The following is a 12,502-nucleotide window of genomic DNA, read 5'->3' as shown; positions in this document are numbered from 1 at the left end:
CCAACGTGTCCAATTTTATTACATTTAAAGCATGTTTTTTTTAAACATATTTGGCCTGTTGTTGTTGCTTCTTCTGAGCGTAGAACTCTTCATTAGACCACCGTCTAAATTCCAGTTCTTTCTCTTCCTCAGAACTTGTTCCGTGAATAAAGTTCATTTTTTTCTGGTAGTTTGGCTTTTCAGTTCTTTTGCAATTATGTTTCTTTTTGTAACCCAACCCAACCTTCATATTTTTCTTCTTGAAACTAGATTTGTTATAAAAAGTTTTGTTACTCTTTCCATCTATTTTTTTCAATTTCAGATTTTTCAATTGTGACAACTGACATTTTTCCACATATTCCGTACAATATTAAATAGTAATTAGTGCTTTAATGACTGTGCTGATTTAAATTAATGACATGAATGCTTTCTGATTATTGTCATATACATACATGTGCATCACATATTGCATAATGTCATATCATTATTGCATGCAACACCTTAATGATTCGAATGATGCATGAAACAAAGTTAGCACAGTTACTAGACAAATTAGAAGTACTGACGGGAGATTCAGTACTCAGGCAGACATGATATTAAGACACAAATTGAGCCCGAAACCAAGAGTTACACTAGAATAGTGTGTAGGAAAGTAGAGATCACAAAACTGCCTTCCTAGTGTTAATTTAAGTGCCGGAAAGTGCCCGAAACTCACTAAAACTACAGAATTCTGCGGAAAACAACACAAATCAGCAATTTTTAGCATTTTAACTCTAAAATATAATGCAGAATTATGGTTTAATGGTCAAGAATACCTTCCTAGGTGTCGGGAATCAAAAATATCACAAAAGGGAACATAAAGCACCCTAAACTGCGTAATTTAGCACCTTAACGAACCGGTAACCAACCGAACAACAGGACACTACCCGAAACACCGAATTTTCAAAAAAGGCATTGTTTTATCATTTCTGAGCTAAATATGGTCCCCGAACATCATAACACACCATATAACATTATAACAACTAATGCCTAACTAAATCACTTAGATTGCAACTATTAACCAAACTAATCTTTACAAGCTAGCCTATACCCCCCCCCTCTCCTATTTACGGCCACCTTAGGGTGGCCCACTCTTGATTTCATTTGCTTATTATAATGGATCTTGTCTACAAATTTACTAAACATAAGAACCATTGGATTACATGATGTTGGAAGCTTATAAGTTTAACCATCAAAACATAACTTATCATTCTCATCACAAGTTCACGAACACATAACTCTTTCTCCTTTCCCTCTTGCTTACGGTCGAGAACACCAAGCACCACCACCATCACTTTCATTTCATTTCATTCAATTTCCAAGTGATCACAAGGTGTAAGGAGTATAACAACAAAGCTAGGAGCCTTTGGAAGTGGAAGGACCTCTCTCACAAGCTATTAACCATCACATTCATCTCCATCTTGTGTTCATCCCTAGCCTTGAGCTAGTAGTAAGATCATCTTAACCTCATTTTCATATTGTTTAGTTGATTAAAAGATGAAACAAGTGAATAATCATGAAGAACACTAATGATCAAGAACATAATCTTTAACATATGACTAAAAATCATGATAATCTATGTTGTTTAAGTGTTGTTATGCTTCTTGATTGTTGATTGTTTGTGTTAATGATGTTAAACATCATATGAACTTGCTAGATGGTGATTAAAGACATAATCTAGCAAGATGAGAGAATGATCTTATGAAAGATCAAAGTGATCATCCTTATGTGAAAGCATGAACTTGAAGTATAAAATGTTTTTCTTGAATAAAGATGATCAAAGTGTTATATAAATCATGTAAGTGGATGATTTCAAAACTAATTTCCCAAGAAACTAAGTTAAAATACAAGATTTACATAAACTTGGTTCTTAAAGAAACTAACCACATTTTTAGTGGTTAATCAAGTGTAGAAACATGTATTTAACAAGAAAAATTCAAGAAGAAATATTTTTAGGAAAATATTTTACAAGTTGTAAAGATCTAAATTCTTCAAGAATGATGTTTTTAAATAAACAACCACACTTTAAAGGGTAACTAAGCTTACTAAACACACTACCAAGTTACTACAAATTTTTATAAATTTTCAAGTTCATGAAGTAGTGTAAATAGGTTGATTTTGGCACTTGGTAAGTATTGATTGCTTTGTTGATGATTTGTGATGATTTATAAAAGAAAATGATATGCTTTGAAAGCATGGAAACCTCCATTTTAAGGGGAAACTATGGCAAAATTTTTCTAGAAATTAAACACTTATAACAATATTTTTAAATAAGTATACTCTAGTCATGAATTTTTCATATAAAGTTGCCATAATTTTTGTTACAAAAATTACAAAATATTGGAGGTTGGTTTTTGATAATAAAAGTGACTAAATATGTATTTAGGAGAATATATATTTAGATGTCACCTTGTGTGGGAATATTTGTATAATATGTGTATTAGTTATATTATTTTAGGACCTGAAATAATGTAACTCACCAAAGTACCAAAAATTACAATACAAAATATTACCAAAATTCCAAGAGAAATAAATATATAATTTATACCCAAAATATTGGAGAAACCGAACAAGGAATATAACTTACAAAAATATCCCGGAAATAAATCCATGAGTATATTTTGGTAAAGGGTATTTTGGACACCAAGAGAACAAAAATATGATTCTTACAATTATTACAAAAATATATCATATTTTTTACAAGAAGAAAATCTATTATTTTTGAGTAAGGAAAATATATATGTTTCTTGAATTACTAGAAAATATATTATTTTTGGAGAAATATATATTTTCTTAAATAAACATAGAATATATTTTTTTTTGGTGAAAATGGATTTATAAATATTTTCGAAGATAATCTTGAAAATATACTATTTTTGAGGTTTATATGAAAATATAAACATTTTTGCCAAGAAGAAGTATAGATAAAGTTCTATAAATGATTTCTAAAAAAAGATACATTTTAAGAATATATATTGGTGAATTTTTATTGGAAATATTATTCTGGAAAAATAATTACAAAAATTAAGTATAAGAATACTTAATAAACACAATAAAAATACGCATTCTTGTACGTATTAATACACCGGAATACGCCACCGATACTTGGCAAAAATATACAAGTATAGGAATACGAGCATTAAATACACCCATCCTGGGGGAAGTTATACATGTACATATACATAAATGTGTCAAGTTAAAATATATTATTTTAACTAATATTCCAAAATTTAATAAATATAATTTAAGTTAAAATATTTATTATTTTAACAAATAATTATATATCTTGGAATAATATTAATGACACAAAGAAACGTAACTCAAAGAAGCAAACTAAGACTAAGAGTCAAGGCACTACCTATCCGTCTAATAAACCATAGTACGTTTGTAGGTAGTCGTGTGAGCAAGTAGCCGCTTTGAGTTACATTAGATTCGAGACGCAAGGCTGTGAGTTCATGTCCCCCTTTCCTTTTAACTGTTTTCAGTTTTATAACTTCGAGGGTGAAGTACATGTTACAAATTGTTTACAAACGTTTACATATGGTATGGTTAGCTAAGGAATTAACTGTTAGATCATGTGAGTGGTGGGTACAACACTTGAGACCATTAATCCTCGTAGTAGGACCGATGGACAAGAGTGATAGATCTATTTGGGTGTTCCGAGCCCCACCCATGAGGACCGGGATTTGGCCCATGAGGTGACTCTGTCTTCCAGCTGGAAGCCCGGTACAAAATCCGCTAGGATTGAGCCTTCCTGCATCACGTCACACATATTAATGGCCTTGCAAACCATTAATTGATCTGTTTCCTTGTTGCTTTCATACCGAATTACAAAAGGCATACCTACAGATGTTTACATGATTATTCGAACTTATACAGAAACACATGAACTCGCTCAACTTTTGTTGATGTTTTCAAAATTACATGTATTTCAGGAAACAAGATAGATCTTGGGCACCGGTGTTGTTTTCAAGACGTAAAGTCCAAGTCTAGATGTCATCCACTTTTGTATTGTAACTTAACCTGAGGATTTTGTTGAAACTTAAAAGACTTGTGTTTGTAACTTTTCAAACTTATGAATGGATGAACATCAGGTTTTAATCATATAGTTGTTTATTATAATTGAATGAAATGATATTGAATAAGTCACACATCATTACGCTTCCGCAAAAGTCAGGGTGTGACAGGTTGGTATCAGAGCTTCGATTGTAGTGAACTATGATTCCATCTCGAGTCTAGACTACAATCACTAGGGTTCTCTCATGAAAACGTTTTTACAAAGAGGTTTTTCATTGCATTTACAAAAAAAGCGCAAAGATCCATGAGTTGAATACTTTTCAAAGGAAAGACGAAGCAAAGACAAAGCAAGGGCATCAGTAGGAAGGGAGACAACCCCGACCTATGAGACAAATGAGGTATAGTCAGTCCATGTGGGATAGACTTGCCAAAGACAGAATGACCCCCCCCCCCAAGGAACAGACGAATATTTTATGTGATATGTTGCATTATTTGCTTGTATATACTAAGTAACAATATTATCTATTAATATATGTGCATATATATGTATGGGAATTATTATTAACGGGAACGAGATACCTTCGACTTTTGATTCTATTACCGCTCTTGACTCGCACAATGCTACTAACGACCTCGCGTTTATTGCGGAGCTCATAGCTGAGGTGATTACTAAACAAGACCCTGAGCTTGATTTCGTAGAAGATGGCTGTTCTTCCCTCTCGAATGCGAAGGTGCCTGACTACGGTAGCAACGGCGAGGCGGAGGAGGCAACCTTGGACAGCAAACTTAACAATGGGATGAGGTCCCTGAGGCATTTACGGAACCTGAATGACGACACTCAATTCCATACAAAGAGAATTAAGTACTCATTTGAAAGGTGCCCTTCTAGCTTCTATTACTAGGAACCCTCCTTATTCCTATTCTGTCTAAGCATTATGCCTATTCACACGTAACAACAGCGGACGTTGGCGCGTGGACCATCATAAAGGTCTATTCTATGTTGAAGGTATGAGGACAGTAGTGTCCCCTCTCTGATTGATCAGCTGCTTTGAACAAGGGAAAATTAGGGTGACCATGCAAGACGATTTATTATTACGGGGGCCCACGTAATAACAACTTGTAGTGCATGGAAGTCCTGGTGGACCCTGCGGGCCAAGCAAATGATCATTATCTATTTGGAACTCCTATATTGTTCCAAATCCCCACCTAGGAGAACATTAACGGAGATGGTTACTATGATACTCCGCAGGACAGGAAGTCTGCCTATGCCTGCTTCGTATTTAACACTTCTACCGGTGGTACGAATCGTTTGAGGCTCGGTATCTAAGCAAGAGAGGATGGCTAACACTCAGGAAAGGTTTACCTCAACACTGTAGGATTCTTAGTTATGAACTTGTACGATACTTAGACACCCCCAAACCTTTCCATTGTAAATGCCATAATAAGACCCCAACCTTTGGCATCCGCTTTACCCCAAGAAGGTAGCATGGCGCAAGTTGTAGTGTAACTTATTTACCGCACTCTATTCGGCATTCAGGAAGACTAGGTCAACCATATTGGGACTCAGGGAGCCCAAGCCAAACCAATGTATGCGTCGCACAACCTAGTGTGAAAAAGGAATCCCCCCTATATTGGACATTCGAGAACCATGAAGTAGAGAACATATATTATAAGGCCAAAAACGACCACGCGATCCCTCCCTTTTCAACATATTCCCATTCCATTTCGGCACATGGAAGACACATGCAAGAAAATTCTTCTCGATCTACATCCCTATCAGTATCTCTGCACTCCCTATCTCGTAGTGCACCCCATCATTAGGGTAGTGCATTCACCACCTGGAAACTGCTCTACGTTTGCTGTAAAACACAATTCGGCCACAAGGATGAAGATACGTACCCTCACAACCTTACCTCTGCGTTTCCACTGTCCCCTCCTACCTGTGGTAGTAATGCATGACCCCATCCTTTGGAAAGTATGCCTGTTTTTGTAAAAGTAAAGACTATGGAAGAATCAGAAACTTGAGGAATAAACAAGGGACAAGGTTAAGGGAAGGCCTCACCGAAGTTTTCTATGCAAGACTAATTGCAACAAGTTGATATGGTGTATGTAATGGTCGATGTACCCTTAGTAAGACTCTGTTGTGACTCATCTCAAGGATGAGGTGATTATGGTGGGAAGATTTGCATAGACCTCATTAGTAATTACCTTACCCTTATGCTTACAGTGCACAACTAATGAGCTTTGCTTTCACTTATCAACGACAATATTTATTCTGAGATAAATGTCTAATTTCGTCGATATGTTTTATGCATATGAAGCTCATGGAACCACAACATAAGGACATCGGTCAGACCCAACCAGAACCTTTACCTGCAACAAGAACTGAGCTTGAAGCTCTAGTGAACCAGCAAGTCGCTAAAGAAATCGATCAGTACGAAGCAAGAAACATTGCAAACAGTGGAAGATTAAGAGAAACCATGATGGAAATCGCTCAAGCGATAACTCTTGCCCTAGGTCCTATCAAGGGCGGAATAACAGTGGAGAAATCTAATGAAAATCTAGTAGAGAAGAAGACGCATGTGGAGTCTTCTTCAGGTGGAACTAAGAGAAAGTTTTCAAACCGGAAGGAAGGACCCCAAGCAAGTCATGATAAATCAAACGCAAACAAAAGAAGGGAAGCAAACCCGCCTTGTGGCACGGGAGCTTTTGGGGCCACCAATGATGCCATGGGAAAGGCTTATTTGAGGAATAAGCCTAGATGTGACAAATGCGGGTTTCACCATGAAGGTCGATGCTCGAAATGTCATACCCCGACCGCGTTAAAACAACAAACCACGGCGGAAACGTCGGGGAGTGTCGTAACATAATCATTGTTTCACAACCATGGAATTTAAAGTTTTGTTTTATTTATTAACAAAGCGGTTACATTGTCTTAAAACGAAAGAAACAAATAGTACATAACATTATTTAAACTAATCTAGCTTCTTTTATGTCACTAAGGCCCGAGTCCGCCCTAGTGTATCCTGATCAATCCTATGTATCGGCTCCTGAAAATACATGTGAAAATAGGTACGTGAGCATAAAAATGCCTGTGAGATACATAGGTTTTGTTAAAATAGGATTCATGACTTATAAGTTTAAAGAAATATTTAACAAAAGTTAGTCATAAATCTTGTAATGTGTTTTCTTTTATAATTCATACGAAAATTGATAAGAAATCAGATGATATAAAAGAAAGATGAATGGTTAAATGAATAACCAAGTAAAATGAGTTTGTATAAATTAAACTGTTTGAAAACAATGTCTTGTGAAGATATGTTATTTATGTAATATGTAATATGTCTAAATTGAAATGGTTTAAATAACGCTACGATATGTAATATCATAAAAGCACTTATATATAGGAAGTACCAGTGGCGTATCCACCATGCTTTTATCATATTACACACGCCTCATTATTTAAATCACTTACCCAAACAAACCATCAAAATATCTTGTTTAAACCAATGTTAAAATGTTTATGTGTAAACAATGTCTATTGTCAAATGTAAATCATGTAATGTGTAATCAAATGTTATGTATGGCAAGTAAAAAGTGTCAACTAATGTTGTAGGTAAAATGCACAAAACAATGTATTTGAGTAAATCACAGTTTAATTCAAAAGTTATGTCTTGTAAAATAAATGCATGCTTTACTGATATAAACATCTATGCGGTATTGTTAAAACGCATACATTCAAGCCTTGCGACTGTGGAGACAAACCCTTAAACAAACTAAAGGTTTATCAAAATTTATGAATATCGGATTCAGTCATTTCCTACTTCCAAACAAACCTAGGAAGCTAGAAATGGGATTTGTCAGATCCTATGGTACCACTACTTACTACCGAGCGGCGTGGCCTATGTTAATGAATGTACTTTTGTCCCGTTAAACAAACCAAATGGCATACCTAATGTAAGCATGTTATGTGAAAACAATGAGCATACATAGCATGAATATGATGTAAATTAATGTGTACATATGCTGAAATAAACATATGAAACAAATGTGTTTATGAAATCAATGTACTAGCATGTTAATAAAACATACATAGCAAAAACATGGATGAAATCATGTACTATACATGTACTATATGAACATAGCAAGCATATGATATAAAAACATGAAAAGCATGAAAGTAACAAATACGCACATGTGTTTCACCCCAAAATGTTTGAAAACAGTAAAAGAGGGGACTATGTACTCACTTGAGAATGCTTAGAAGTCTTTGAATAACAACCAAGCAATGCTAGAAGGATTACGGAATCAATCGGTACCTAATATAGGTAACTACGTTAATAAACCGGACCTAAATCGGAAGATCGGATAAAATGAGGTTTCGTAAACCAAATGAGTATAGGAACTCATGTAATATGGTTTAACAAAGCCTACATTGTAAATCGGAACCTATCCTAAGTGCTTACGACCCATTACGACTCGTTTAGGTAGCTTACGCTACTTTAACGCGTCGTTCGCGTAAAACGCGTTCGGACCGCCTAACTAGTCCTATGACAAATATTATACGCCTTAACATGTCTAATAATGTTGCCTAATAAGTTTAGATGTCAAAATTTAAGTTACATATGCTTAAAATGAATTTATGCGTAAAAAGGGCATTTTGGTCATTTTCCTAAGGCATATAAACTACCTATCATACAACTAACTAAACGTGGTGACCATAAGGTATAACCTCAGAAGGTTATTCCCTATACAACTATGGTCACAAAATATGTTGGGTCGGATCCAAATGATCGATCAAACGGGTCGGGTGCGAAAGTTTAAGCGGTTGTTTAGACCGCTTATCTAACGACCCTATATAAGCACTAAACTAAGAGTGACGAGTTAAACATGTTAAAACATGTTTAACTAAACAAGTTTGATATCAAAACAAAGTGTTTTGATACCCAAGAATAGTATGGTTGCAAAATACGCATGAATACACATTTTGACCGAAACTATGACTCGTCACTACGCCTAATCAACGTGGTAATCAGTAGGTATAGTCACAAGAGACTATAACCATCGTGATTACGCTCACGTTGCGAAATTCAAACGAACTTCGTGTTGACCATTGACTGGTCAAAGCAGAAAATCAAACACTGTTTGACTTTCGTGCTTGAAAACGCATAAAAGAATGAAAGAAGCTTACAAGAGGTCCAAGCAAGGAAGGTTTGAACTAAAAAATTCTCAGGTATGAAGCTTCACAAGGAAAGCTTCAACTTAGAGAATGAATTTGAGATCAATTGTGGGGAATGCAAGAATTCAAGGTGGGTTTATATAGAGTTTGAAAAACCTGTAGGATCGTTTTCTGACCCAAACGAGTCGTTCAGAAGAGTTTTTGCTCAATACGAGAGGCGGAAACAAACGTATTGAGTTGATTCAGCTTGCAATTTACTTTAAACTGTCTTTTGATTGATTTGACATAGATTTACAGCGAGTAGACACTTCGGCAGCAGTTCGGTACTGAAATCAGAAAGTTACAAATGACAAGGCACACCTAGTATTTATAGGGTTGGCTATTTCGCACGAAATAGCCCATACGAAATCAGTTTCATGCGAAATAGTCATTTCGTGCGAAATGACTTGTTGATTTCGTGCGAAATGACATCCATGTCATTTCGTGCGAAATACCCTCCAAACTCATGTTTGACATTTTTCTCGTACTACGTGCCCTGATGTATCTAATACAATACAAGGCTCGATACAAGGCGAAGTCGACAGACGTATGCACCAATAGACTCCCCCTCAGATGTTGATGAAGTCTTCAGTGTCGAGTCTTCAATCTTCAGTCTTTATTAGTCTTCCCGTACTCTCCTGAAATATCTAACAATGTAAAGCATCCTTAATCTCTGTCTTCTTTTCATTTCTAGGATCTCGACCTGGCTCTTACTTCACTCTAATTCTCTTGATCAGATCTCTTGATTCCTTAAGTTCATCAGTATCATCAGCTTGCGTGACCCTCAGGATTCAAACCTGGCTTCTCACCATTCAAACTCCTTCTTTGCTAGCAGACTCCCCCTTAATTTGTGCTTGGGATCGTAGTCAAGCTTTCACAGGTTCAAGATCGAAACCTAGCTCTCATCTTGCTCAGGATCAGAAACCTGGCTAACCTGCACATTCTCTACCTCAAAATAAATTTCACAAATTTAAAATTTGACAAATTTATACATCACTTGCAGGTATTAAACAGTCAAGAAAAGATTTTACAATGTTAATCTCTGATGAACTACTTGTAACAATACCATTTTTCTTTTTCAAACAAATTTCATCTCAAATAAATTCTCCCAAACCTTTTGTTCATCATGTTTAGCACTTGGAATTCTGAAAATCAGCTTTTTAACATCAGTTGTCGAAAATAAGATGAAATAAAATCTTTTTGGATTTTTCAAAAAATTTATGCTAAAACATACTTAAAATCTTTTTGGATTTTTGAATATACAGAAAACAGTAAAGAAATATTTACATACAATATTTTTGTGACTTTGTGTAAGAGGATCATATCAGTTTATGAGACAAATCACTAACACCGTTAAGCTTTAAACATTTTAAGTTCTAAACAATTCACTTAGATTGTCAGTATACTGATCCACTTAAATTTTCATACAAAGTTCAACTGTTCCGAGATACAAGATTAGTGTTTTAATGACTTGAATTTATTCGTGTGTCCCACCTCAGAATATACTCCCGTATCCAGACTTCTATATTCAGTCTTACAGGTGAATGTACACTAATGATATCTGTAAGCGGGTAAATGCGAGACCGTGAGAGCTCAGGCTAGAACTTCCGTTCGTACAAAGAGATGACGGCTCGTCTCTAGGTGTGTCCCCTTTGGGGATCTTTTCTTCAACAGCACATGATTAGCATTTTGCAATGTTTCATCATTTATTGTACTGAGGGCTGGCTTTAAGATTAAAGCTTTATGCAAAGTATTATACGAGGACTAGGCTATTGCTCCCGCAAAATCAGAAATCCTGGTATAATACCTCAGATATCACCACGCACAAAGACCTAGTATGTCAGAAATAGAAAATCTTTCAAACAAGATTTCGGGGGTTACCCATATATCCGAGAGATGTTCCCCACGATATAAGTAAGCTTTTTATATTTAGGTTTATATCTCGAAAACAATCTACTAAATGTATAAAAACCTACTGGCATACCATCAGTGAGATCGTTTATCACATTTTTGACTCTCCAATTCTTTAGCGTGCTGTGATAGTCTACTGATGTACTATCATTTCCTCTTTTTCACAACAAAACTCTTTTTCATTTTTCGATGTTTTTGATGTTTTCAGATTTTATCATTTTTTTTATTTTTCAAATTTTTGAAATTTTCTAAATTTTTAATCCCCCTAGAATCAAAATATTTTTCAATTTTGATATTTTGGGAAATTTTGAAAACAATAAACTGTACAAGTAAAGTGACAACTCTTGTGAATTGCTTCAATTCGCCATCCACTTGGCATAAACAATCAGAACTTCCCCTTACAACAAACTATTTTCCCATTATGATTTCAAAACACTTAAATTTGTTTTAATCAAAATGGTTTTTTCGGAAAATTAGTTTTGTTGATTTTACCACTTGTAGGTTGGGGATTATTTCATCACTTTGTTTTATCAACCACTTGTATGAGGATTACATCAAGTTCAATTTAATGACCTTGATTAACCACTTGAAGGTTCACAAACCAAACGTACCACTTGTAAGATAAGATATGACAAAATCAAGAAGCACTACCACTTGTAAATCAAAATTTCACTGTTGTGAATTTCTCAAGAAAAAATGCCAATTCCTACTCCCCAATTACCAACCTGGGAGTTCCGGCAAGTCAGGTTTTTCAGTTAAAGAAATTCTCCCAAGCCTGACAGTCCTTGGGAGATTCCGAGTTATCTACACTCGATTTCTTTCCTTTCATCTTCTTCTCATAATATTCCTTTACCCCTTTGACTTTCCCATCAATCATTTTTTCCAAAAATATGTTTCACTTTGGGGTTAAATGATTTTTCAACATCAAATTCTTTCTTTTCAGAAAAGAATTGATTTGAAATCTCAACTTTACCAACCTTTTGTTTAAAATTTTCAGCCCTTAATGGTGGAAAATTTTCATCATCCATAGAAGGAACTGATTTTTCACCTTTTGATTCAACTTGTGACTCCTCTGACTTTGTGGAATGAGATTCATCGCCTGAAAATAGCTTCTCTGATTTCTTAACAACCCATTTTTGGTTGTCAAGGTTTGCTTTTCTTTTATATAATCTTTTTGAACATTCACCAACTTCAAACTTTGAGTTTTTGAAAACTATAAACGGTTTAGTTGGTGGTTCATTTTCCACCATCTTTTCTTTCATTTTCAGAGACACTCCTTGTTTTGATTGGATTGCCTTTGGACAATTCCTAGCAATATGACCAATTGTTTTGCATTGA

Source organism: Helianthus annuus, chromosome 9 (assembly GCF_002127325.2).
Source record: "Helianthus annuus cultivar XRQ/B chromosome 9, HanXRQr2.0-SUNRISE, whole genome shotgun sequence".
In the NCBI taxonomy this organism is placed as follows: Eukaryota; Viridiplantae; Streptophyta; class Magnoliopsida; order Asterales; family Asteraceae; genus Helianthus; species Helianthus annuus.
Note: the sequence above shows the minus strand (reverse complement) of the source record.